Genomic DNA, 12,092 nt, shown 5'->3' with positions numbered 1-12,092 from the left:
AGAGGTTTAGAGGGAATGGATTTTTAGCACAACAGAAGGTAAAACTTCTCACTATCAAGGCTATTTTTTTAGAAAGGAAGAAAAGGAGGTAGAGATAGAAGGGGGGGAAGGATAAAGAGGGATGATAGAAAGAAGGAGGGAGAAGAAGATGGTGAAGGGAGGAAAGAAGAAGGGAAGTGGAAGAGGAAAGAGAAAGGAGGGAATGAGGAAAGGGAGTGGGGTAGGAGGTGGGGAGGGAAGGAAGGAGGGAGGGATAGAGGAAATGAAGGAATGGAGGAAATGAAGGAATAGGCAAGGAAAGGAGGGAGTGAGGGAGGGAAGAAGAGGGGGAGGAGGGAAGGGAGGGAAGGAGGAAGGGAAAGAGGAAGGAAGGAAGAAAAAAAGGAAGGAGATAAGACAATCATGGCTTTGCAGGACAGTGAGAGTGGGACAAGTGACCCCATCTACCATTCCTCCCAGAAGTATCCAAGCCTAGAATAAACACCCACCAGATATTCCCGCATAGATGGGCACTTGACTGAATGGCCTTTAAAGTTTTCTCCCAAGGCCATCTTTTTATGAAACTTTGGATTCAAATAATGTGGCTGCTAGAGAATTCAAATATGTAAAATGGACCCTTTGTTGTTTTTTGTTTCCTTGCAGCTATTCCTTCAAATCCCAGAGGGCAAAACTAAAATGTTTTCTGAAGTTGTTATATGCATAATATTTAAGGCATCACAGTTCCATGTCCAAGGCTGACAGTTATACTGTTTCTTTCTCTCAAATTCTTCGAAACACATGACATTTCTGATCTGATCCCTCTGGAGTCCAGCCCTCACTGAACAGTCACAAATAGTTTCTTTATCAAAAATAGCAACCAAATGAAATTTTTCACTTATTACTGCAATATTAGGCATAAACACTCATTTTCTTAGTGAAATTTAAAAAAAAAATGCCCCTTGTCCTTGGGAATCTAGACCTGTCTAGCATGTGTGAACAATGTTATGCCTCTTTTCTACACAGTTTGATTTTTCCCCATTTAAAGGAGCAACTTTAATTCCAACTTAGGTTTTAGGTCTTGCATGTCCTATTAATTTGACTATGGAAATTTATTATTATTACATTTGCAACACTTGTTACATTACTGCCTTTGATTGAACTTGCATTTGCCTACTTATTCCAGAATTCAAGGACAACAGGTATTCTTGATCCTCTGAGATAGGTTTATTCAGAGAAGCACAGCTTAGATCTCTGTCTGGACTGGGCGGTTGAGCACCTGGCATGTTCAGATTCTGCTATTGACCACGCAGATATGGGAATGCTTATAAGCACTGGCATTTATTGTTATTTTATAGATATGGGATGGTATCTTATTTCTTCCTGGATTCTGTGGTTAAGGTGTGTGTAAGCCACCACCTCCCTGGCTTTGTAGTAGCACTATGTTATGAATAGAAAGGCTTTTTGCATTGGCATGGTCTATTCTATTATCAATCAGCACATTTTCTCACAAGTATGTTTTCCTTTTCCTTAAAAATATATAGTCAGAAATAATAAATGTTGTATAACTTTATTTAGGGATATTTGTTCACATAGAAAGAAAGCCAAGGCATGCCACAAAGGAGCTTTCTGCACAAAAGGAAGGAGTGCCCGAGTTTGCTCTGAGTTATGAAAATTGATGAGGTGAAGAATTTCCACTAGATTTTTATTTAAGAGAAATACAAGGTGGCTAATTTCAAACAAATAAAAAAGAATGTTGCTTTATGAACCTTGCAAATGGGCAAATGACCTTTAATATGTGGAATGACTTTGCTATGCTAGTTGAAAGGCAGGATCAAAAGCACTGCTGGACCTTTCTGGAAGAACATGTTGGATGAATGGCAGGATTTTGAGGAGGATGAACGGCAGGATTTAGCCAGGTACCAGTTTCATAAAACAAGGGTTGGGGTTTCACCAGAACAGAATGTGGATTGGAGAAGGCTTCAGACATCCCTAGGTTGGGTCTCCTTATTTTTAGAGAAAAAGAAATGAAGTCCCAGAGATGGTAAAGTTTGTGAAGCTCATCGGCAGAGCATGAAAGAACCTTGGTCTCCTGATCTTTGGCTTAGTGGCCCTCCTGCCCACTAGATAGAGGAGAAATTCTCTCCGATATGCTCAGGACCCCACAGATTCAACTTGAGTCTAGAGCAGCCTTCCTGAATGTGAGGGCTGATATTTGCTGGGGAGGAAATGCTGCTTCCTCTTGAGTTAACTCAGGCTGGAGGACCACCTTGGATGCATTCTGGAGAGCTCGCTCTCTGACCCTGATGCTGCAAGGGCTGGGTATATAATTGGTACCAAATGCGTGGTTGTTAGATGGCTGCATGCTTGCTGTTCTTGTTACATGCTTCTATCATAATGATCATAAGAAATCAGTAATTTTATTGCCTACTATGCCCATATTAATCTTCATAACACCTCATTTTCTTCAGGGTCAAGTTCAAACTCCCTTCCTTCTACTTGGCATAATATCATATACCTTAGCCTTTCATGTATCTCGGTTGGAGCAATATTTCGAGCCCAATATTCAAATCTTACTTCTAGTATGAAAGCTTTGGTTAGTCTAAACTTAGCTCTTTGTTTGTCTGAAGTCTCATTCTATAGAGCCTGTGGTCATGGTAGTCAGGATGTGCTGTGGAGTTCACAACTCCGGAAGCAATCCTCATGAGACAAGGAATAGGAATTGGTGGCACAATTCTGGGTGCATTCCGCAAAAAGTCACCAGTGAAATTGAACCCCATTTGCCCAAAGTGGTGATACAAGGGCTTTCTACTACAAGCAGCTCATAATCTATCTTGGAGTGAACCTTTTCTTCTTCCCTCCCTCACTTCCTAACCCTCTTTTGTGCTTCCTGGAGTTACTTTCCAGATATACTACCTGCACCCAAGTCCTTGTTTCACAGTTTGCATTTAAAGGAACCCAAAATAAGATACCACATATTGAAATACTTCAAAAACATGCAGTGCCCAGGTTAGAACTATGCACATCATATGTGCTAAAATTATACAGATTAAATAAATATGGATGAATGGAAAATATGCCCTATATCAAGATCTATTTTCTGTCTCCTATGAGGCTGTCAGATCATACTGAGCTTTGTATTCATGCTTAATAATAATACAGAAGCTTCAGAGTCACTGGTCATTCCCAGTATGATTCCTTTGTAGCCCTTTGGTGCCCTTCCTAGATCTCCTTGATAAAGGAGCTACTATGTTGGCTTTCACAGGGGCCACTGCTCTAGAGAATTGCCCTTGGTTAAGGAGATCATGTCTCTCCTCCAGAGGCAGTCAATGACGGGCTGATGTGGGGGTAACATAGGCTAGTTTCCTTGCCTTAGATGGGGCTCTGTGGTGAAATTCACCCTCCAGAGTTCCTTGTGGGATCAGGCTGGAGCTAGATACCATGTCAGCTCATACCACATTGTTCATCTGCTTTCCCTGCCCATCTTCTTCCTTTAGTCCCCTTCACCAGAGAACTCTGCCTCAATACATCCCATGCATCTGAATTCCCATTTCTGTTTCTGCTTTCCATTGATCTTCCTTATCCTCCAGGGCTTTTCCTCCCAAGACCCCTGGACAACCTGATACTGAATTTCTCATGTAATGTGACAATTCATATATTCAATAAATTTTGGAAATTTCAGCTCTGCCACAAGGTATGACTGCCCATTATCATTGTTTTTAACCTCTCTCTATTAAATGTTTAAGAATGGTGTTTGGCAACTCTTTCAAGAAGTAACCTTCTTTGGTATAGACCTGTTCAGTACATGGAATGACTTGACTGTGGAATTTCTCTAGGACTCATAAATTCACTTTCTTGGGGAAAAAAGCATGACTTTTCTCTGTTTCTTGCCATAGAAATTTTACTTCAACATTATATAGAATGATATTTAATATAGCTCAGCTTATAACTTATAAGAGGCCACTTTGAGGTTAAAATATTTTAGCTGCCCTGTTGCTTTTGCAATTGAAAGGAGCAGAGTAGCTAGAAAGATCAAAACCAACCTTTTAAATTCCCCAAGGCCTTGTTTAATGGAGTGTATACAATCAAATTTCAACAATCCATGGCTAGATTATCTATGGCAGTACTTCTCAGACTTTAATGTGCACATGAATCACCAGGAGATCTTGTTTAAATGTATATTCTGGTTCAGTAGGTCTAGTGTGATGCCTTCAATTCTATGTATGTGAAAATCTTTCATAGGATGGTGATACTAATTGTCCACAGACTGCACTTTAAGCAACAATGTCTTACATATTTTTTTTGCTCCTGTAGTGCTCCACTGCCCCCCACAACACCACCTAGTAACCATATAGATAATATAATCTAGAGATAAGATTGAAAGTCTGACATCGAAGCCCTACGTGACTATGTGCCTAAGCAAAATTGTCCCCCTGGCCTCTGGTGATAAGCTCTGACTCTAAGGACATATAATGATGTTGTACATGATCAGAAATGAGAAATGTTGATTTTGGTAAATTTTGTTTTAGGTGGGTTCAGGTTGAGGCTAGATTTCTCCTGAATACACATTCTTATCTAGCTTTCAGAAAGGGATGCCATCTTTAATGCTAACACAAGGAAAATAAACATAATCAATACTGGTATCATAAGCAGTCTGGTTAATAAAAAATACTGATTGCACCCTAGCTAGCTTGCTCTTTGGGGCTACCACTTCACAGTGGAAATTCTACTCTTAGCTCCTATAATATTTCCCCAAATTCCAGGCTTTATCTTAAACATGAAATACCGAAGTCAAAGCTTATTTTACTATATTTCCTGAATATATATTTCCTGAATATAGTCTAGGCCTGAAGCAGTTTATTTCTCCTAAATAGCTAGTCCATATTTCCAAGGCATAGCTGACATTCTGAGAAATATGCATCCTCAGAAAACATCCTCCTGTTTGTGTTTAAATAATATAGACCATTTTTATACCTTTACAAAATTCTCAGAAAAATGAATATGCAGAGTGTTCATAAAATTAGAACATCGCACACATAACATATTGTTTCCTCATGGGAGGTATTGAACAATAAAACTAGATGAAATTTTAAGACTTTCTAATTTCCCCAAAGACCAATATTTTATATTTTCTATATTTTTACTCTAAAATATTGAAGATTGTTGATGTCAGCAAGAATGGAAGGATCTTTAAAATTCTCTCTTCCATAAAATCTACAAAAATATTGGTAATAAGTAGTTAGAATCAACATGTTCATAACTTTAGAAATTAACAGAAGGCTTGCAGTTATATGGGAAGTGTTTTTCCAATAATAATGGTTGGATCACAGTAAAATAGTGAGCCTTATTTTTGGGTATTTTAACTTTCCCTGTTGCCATCTTCCCACCCTTAAGCTCTGTGGTAACTCGTTGCCTGGAAAACTTACAGCTCATGTTCATAGTTAAATACAGCAGCCTTGCAGCAACTAGAAGAGAAACAGGGTTGAAACTCCTATAAACTTAATTCCTATAGATTATCATTATATGATCTGTCTAGTGGTTCCCTGGAAGATGCCACTTGCAAGACAGTCTTTATTTGCCTTGACTTAGACCTCATATAATGCAAAAAAAAACAAACAAACAAACAAAAAAAAACAAACAAAAAACAAAAAACAAAACAAAACAAAAACCAAAAACCAAAACCAAAAAAGCAAAAAAAAAACCTTTTTTGCCTGGCAATGTTTGTCAAAAACAATTAGAGGTAAAGTGCCTACTTTGGTGTCTGTCTGAAGCAGTAGATAACAGCTGGAGAAAACCATGGGCTAACTGAAAAGCTGGGAAAAGAGATATCCACAGGGGTTTTGAAAAGCTCATACACATGATCACAAGGATTTAAAAGTTTAGGTATATGTGTGGTGATATGTGTATGTTCAGGAGAGTCCAGAGAAAGCCTTTAGTTCTTACCTGTGGCCTACCTTGAGCCTCACTGTAAGCATAAAGTGAAGCATAAGGTAGAATTGTCAAATCCCTGTTTGAATACTGAGGGTATTCCCCAGTAGACACACTGAGCCCCTTAACAAAGTCTGGTAGACTTACTGGTTTTATTTTTTATTTTATTTTAATTAATTAATTAATTAATTTAAGATTTTATTTATTTATTCATGACAGACACACACAGAGAGAGGCAGAGACACAGGCAGAGGAGAAGCAGGCTCCATGCAGGGAACCCAACGTGGGCCTTGAACCCGGGTCTCCAGGATCACACCCCTGGCTGAAGGCGCCGTTAAACCACTGGGCCACCAGGGCTGCCCAACTTACTGGTTTTAAACGTTTAAGGAAATCTGTCCAATCATTAACTGACCATGATGCTAACTAGGCAGAGACTTCAGTGGTCACAAATGAAAAAGAATAGAGACTTAACAGAGTTAATTCAGGGAAGCCATTAGACTAACAGACCATTACTGCAACCATCAACCACCACTATGGCAACTACAACCACACACACATTGACACAAAACAAAACCTGGTAGTAATAGCAAAACACAGGAAGAGATGAAAGTCTAATTTTCAGAGTTGCCATATTATTTTAAATGTTCAATTTCAAATAAATTATGAGACCTACAAGAAAAAAACCTGGGAAAGTATGATGCATAAGTAGGAAAAAGAGCTGTCAGTAGAGACTGTGAGGAAGTTCATGTGTTGGACTTACTAGACAAAGACTTGAAATCAGTTATTTTAATTATAGTCAAAGAACATATACTCTTTTGGAGTCCATAAGGATGATGTCTCACCTAGTAGAGAATATCAATAAAGAGGCAGAAATTGGGATCCCTGGGTGGCGCAGCGGTTTGGCGCCTGCCTTTGGCCCAGGGCGCGATCCTGGAGACCCGGGATCGAATCCCACGTCGGGCTCCCGGTGCATGGAGCCTGCTTCTCCCTCTGCCTATGTCTCTGCCTCTCTCTCTCTCTCTCTCTCTCTCTCTCTCTATCATAAATAAATAAAAATAAAAAAAAAAGAAACATTTAAGAGGCAGAAATTAACTAAGAGGAACAAGTAGAAATTCTAGAACTGAAAAATATAATTACTGAAATTTAAAATTTTTTTTAAAGATTTATTTATTGGGATGTCTGGGTGGATCAGTGGTTGAGCATCTGCCTTTGGCTCAGAGCATGATCGCAGGGTCCTGGGATTGAGTCCCATGTTGGGCTCCCTGCAGGGAGCCTACTTCTCCCTCTGCTTGTGTCTCTGCTTCTCTCTCTGTGTCTCCCATGAAAAAATAAATAAAATCTTTTAAAAAAGTAAAAAAAAAATTAAAAGATTTATTTATTTACTTATTTATTCGTAAGAATATTGTATATATAATGTAATATAATTATGTATATATAATGTATTTTGGTTTACAGCTCTTTTTTCTCCTATCTGATTCAAAGGATACCTGCTTCCATCAACAACCATAAGTCTGTGTTGATGAACACATGGTACCTAAAGGTGTAGTTTATATGATAGTCATGACACAGAAGATCAAGTGGAGAACCAAGCAATACAAGAGCAAAGTTTTGGCATACTATTGAAATTAAATTTGTGTGAAAGCAACTAGATTGTTATAAATTGTTAATTATAATCCCCAGGGCAACCACTCAGAAAATAATCCCCAAAAATATAGTAAAGGAAAGGAAAATGGAATTAAAATGATAAAGTAGAAAATATCAATTTAACACAAGGTAGCATTAATGGGTGAATAGAACAAAAAGATATATGACACATAGAAAACAAAAAGCAAAATGCAGCAAATATAAACCTTACCCTGTAATTACAACAAACAAAAATGGATAAACACTCAAATTAAGAAGCATAATGTCCTGAAAAAAGAAAACATGATCCAACTATATGCTGTCTAAAAGAGATACACTTTAGATTCAAAGGCACAAATAGATTGGAAATAAAATGATATAAAAAGACATACCATGCAAAGAGTAAGCATCTTTTACATGTAAAAGATATGTGTATTGGCTATAATATTGGACAAAACAGACTAGGGACAAATAAGGATATTTTATAATGATAAGATCTATACATCTAAAAGATATAAAAATTCTAAAAAAAATAAAAGATATAAAAATTCTAAGCATATATGCACAGAAAAACAAAGTCCTAAAATATGTGAAGCAAAAAAAGTGATAGAATTGAGGACAGTACACAATTCAGCAGTAATAATTGGAAACATCAATACTCCACTTTCAATAATGGATAAAACAAGTAAACAGAAGATCAGCAAAGACACAGAAGACTTGAACAACACTATGCACTAATTAGACCTAACATAGATATGTGGAACACTCCACCCAACAAGAGTTTAACACACATTTTCTCAAGTGCATATGGTACATTCTTGAGGATACACATGTGTTCTAGGCAATAGAACAAATCTCAATAAAAATAAAAGGACTGAAATCACATGTAGGTTGTTACCTGACAACAATTAAAGGTTATTACCTTTAATAAAATTAAAGATCAAAAACAAAAGGAATTTGGAAAATTCACAATTATATGTAAATTAAAGAATACATTTTTAAATAACCAATGGGACATAGAGTAAATCTCCAGGAAAATGAGAAAATACCTTGAAATGAATGAGAACAGAACCACAACATACCAAAATTTACATGATGCACTGAAAGCAGAACTTAAAGGAAATTTATATCTATAAACACCTTTGTTTAAAAAAAACAAAAATCTCGAATTGACCTAATCTTCAATCTTAGAAAACTAGAAAAAGAAGAGCAAAACTCAAAATGAGCAGAAGAAATAATAAACATTAGAGAGAACACTAATGAAACAGAGAACAGAAAAACAGAGAAAATCAAAGAAATCAAATTTATCTTTGAAAAGTTCAATGCAATTGACATACCTTTAGATAGATTGGCCATGAGAAAAAAATAGAAGACTCAAATTACTAAAATCATAAATGAAAGCGATGACATTATTACTAACTTTAGAAAAATAAAGACCCTGAGAAAACACCATGAAAATTATATGCCAATAAAATAATCTAGAGGAAATTGACAACTTTCTAGAAGGACCTAAGTTAGGAAACTGACTCAAGAATAAATAACAAAATCTGAATAGACCTATAATAAGTAGAGTTGCAGTTAGTAATAAAAAAAACTACTCACAAAGAGAAAAACAGTATCAAATAGCTTCACTGGTGAATCAACCAGATGTTTAAAAGAGAATTAGCAAAAATAATATAAAAACTCCTGCAAAATATAGAAAAGGAGATAACACTTACTTCCCAATGCTCAAAAAGACATTATATAAAAAAAAAACACAGCTATAGACCAATACCCCTTATGAATACAGATTCAAAAATCCCCCCCAAAATACTAGCAAACTGAATGCAATAGCATATAAAAAGAATTATACACCACGACTAAACAAAATTTATTCCAGCAATGCAAGATACCTTCATTATGTAAAAATCAATTAGTATAATGCACCACATTAATAGAATAAAGGATACAAACCACATGGTCATATTAATAAGACAGAAAAATAATTTGACACAATCCAACAGACTTTCATGATAATATTCAACATAAAATATAAGATATTATGATAAAGGGTATCTATAAAATCCCCACAGATAACATTATAATTAATGATAAAAGTCTGAAACTTTCTTTCCCCCCTAACATCAGGAACACGACAAGGGCATGTGCTTTTGTCATTTCTACTTAACATAATACTGAAGTTTCTAGCTTGTCCAATTAGGCAAGAAAAAGAAATACAAGGCATATAGAATGTGTAGGATTAAGTAAAACTACATTCATAGATGACATAATCTTTTTATAGAAAATACTGAGATCTACAAAAATCCATTAGTGCTAATAAGCAATTTAGCAAAATTCCAGGATACAAGATCAATATTCAAAGATCAATTGTATTTGTATACACCCACAATGAATGACCTGGAAATTAAATTATGAAAACAATTCCATATATAATAGCACCATTAAGAAAGAAATACTTAGGAATAAGCTTAACCAAAGAAACTCATACACTGAAAACTTAAAAACATCATTGAAGGAAATTAAAGAATACTTACATAAATGGAAAGATGTTTCAAGGTCACAGATAGGAAGATTTCAATGTCAAGACGGTAATATATCCTAAAATCATATGGCAATTCAAGGGACAACGAATGCTCAAAACTCTCCTGAAAAAAGAATGAAGTTGGAGGACTCGAACTTTCCAATTAAAAATTTAATACAAAATACAATACTTAAGATGTGAGTTGTGGCATAAAGATAGACATAGAGATAAATGGAATAGAACTAAGAGTCTACAAATAAACCCATATATTTATGGTCAACTGATTTTTGTTAAAGGTGCCAAAGCAATTAAAAAACTGATGTTTTAAAAAAATGGTGCTCATATGACTGGACCTTTACACCATATGCCAAACTTAAGTCAAAATGTGTCAAAGACCTTAAATAAGAACTAAGATTTTTAAAACCCTTAAAGGACAATATAAGTGCAAATCTTCATGACCTTGGATTAGGCAATAGTTTCTTAAATATGACACTTTAAAACCACAAGCAACCAAAGAAAAGGTGGGTGAATTAGACTACATTAAAACAAGCAAGCAAGCAAACAAGAAACCTGTGCTTGATAGAATATGATCAATAAAGTGACAAGATATCCCACAGGATGGGAGAAAGTATTAAGAAATAATCTATTAAGGGTCTGGTGTCTGGAATATATCAAGAACAATAGTAAGAAGCCCAGTATGGGCAAAAGATTTCTTCTCCAAAGAAGATATATAGATGGTCTCTAAGCATATGAAAGATTTTCAACATCACTAGTTTTTAGGGATATGCAAATGAAGACTACAATGAAATACCATTTCACAGCAAAAAGATGTCTACAATAAAAAACACAGACAAGAACAAGTGTTGGCAAGGATGTGGAGAAATTAGAGTCATCACTCATTGCTGCTGGGAATCTAAAGTGGTGTAGCTGCTACAGAAAACAGTTTGGCAGTTCCTCAAATGGTACATGTCGAGTTACCATATGGCCCAGCCATTCCATTCCTGGGTACATGCAGAAGAGAATTAATGACATCAATTCACACAAATACTAGTAAATGAATGTTCATAGCAGTTTTACTCACAATAGCCAAAAAGCAGATGCAACCTAAATATCCATCAACAAATTAATAGATTAACAACTATAGTATATCTACACAATGGAATGTTATTAAACTATATAAAGGAATAAGGAACTGACACATGCTATAAAATGGATGAACCTTGAAAACATGATAAGTGAAAGGAACCGGACACAAAAGGCTATATACTGAATGACTCCATTTATAAGAAATATCTGGAATGGGGAAATCCATAGAAGACAGAAGATGAATCAGTGGCGACCAGGAGCTGTGGGAAGGGAAAAAAGATGGTGATTGTTGCTGGGCATGGGGTTTCTTTGTGGGGAGATGAAAATGTTCTGAAAGTGAGGTGATGGTTGTACAATCTTATCAATGTGCTTGAGACCACTGAGTTGTATTTAAAAGGGTCATAATTTTTTGTATGCGAGTCATGTTTCAATTTTTAAAGAATCAATGTGAGTTCACAGAAAAGGAGATACATGAAACTTATTGTGAATATAAAGAATATTGCAAACCCTGATATAATTGATTTTGGAGTCGTTTCTTACCATTCTGTTACTCTGATACCAACTATTGGCATAAATATTTGAAGCTGATGGTGAAAAACATTTATACAGTAGTGAGGCTGCATTTTTCAAAAACAAGATGAATAGAGAATTTGCATGCCCAAAGCTAAGAATTCGGGAGGAAGAAATGAAACCTGGGAAATAAATACATACAGACAGGAATAATATCATTTTGAATGAGTTCAGCACTGTTGCTTATGGTAAGAAAAAGTTTGAAATAACAGTGAGAGAAAAGAAAGAAGAAAGGAAATTTGCAGGAAATTTAGATTTTAATTTGAGAAAACTTCTATGGTCATTCTCATTATTTCTTAATAGTGTGTGTAAATTCTGTCTCCATAGCAGTAGCCTCTCCAGTGAGTCATGACTGTATCATCCATTAGGGCTTCTCAAACTTTAGTGT

General features: G+C 35.8%; 1 long non-coding RNA gene across 2 annotated transcripts in view; it reads left to right on the top strand.

Annotated features, from left to right (window-relative positions):
* Window positions 1-12,092, top strand: part of LOC144298794 (uncharacterized) — an 80,501-nt gene that overhangs the window by 57,428 nt on the left and 10,981 nt on the right. The gene's annotated exons all lie outside the window — the stretch shown is intronic.

The sequence above is a fragment of the Canis aureus genome, chromosome 26 (genome assembly GCF_053574225.1).
Source record: "Canis aureus isolate CA01 chromosome 26, VMU_Caureus_v.1.0, whole genome shotgun sequence".
NCBI classification, from domain to species: Eukaryota; Metazoa; Chordata; class Mammalia; order Carnivora; family Canidae; genus Canis; species Canis aureus.
Note: the sequence above shows the minus strand (reverse complement) of the source record. Positions and strands in the feature narration are given on the sequence as shown.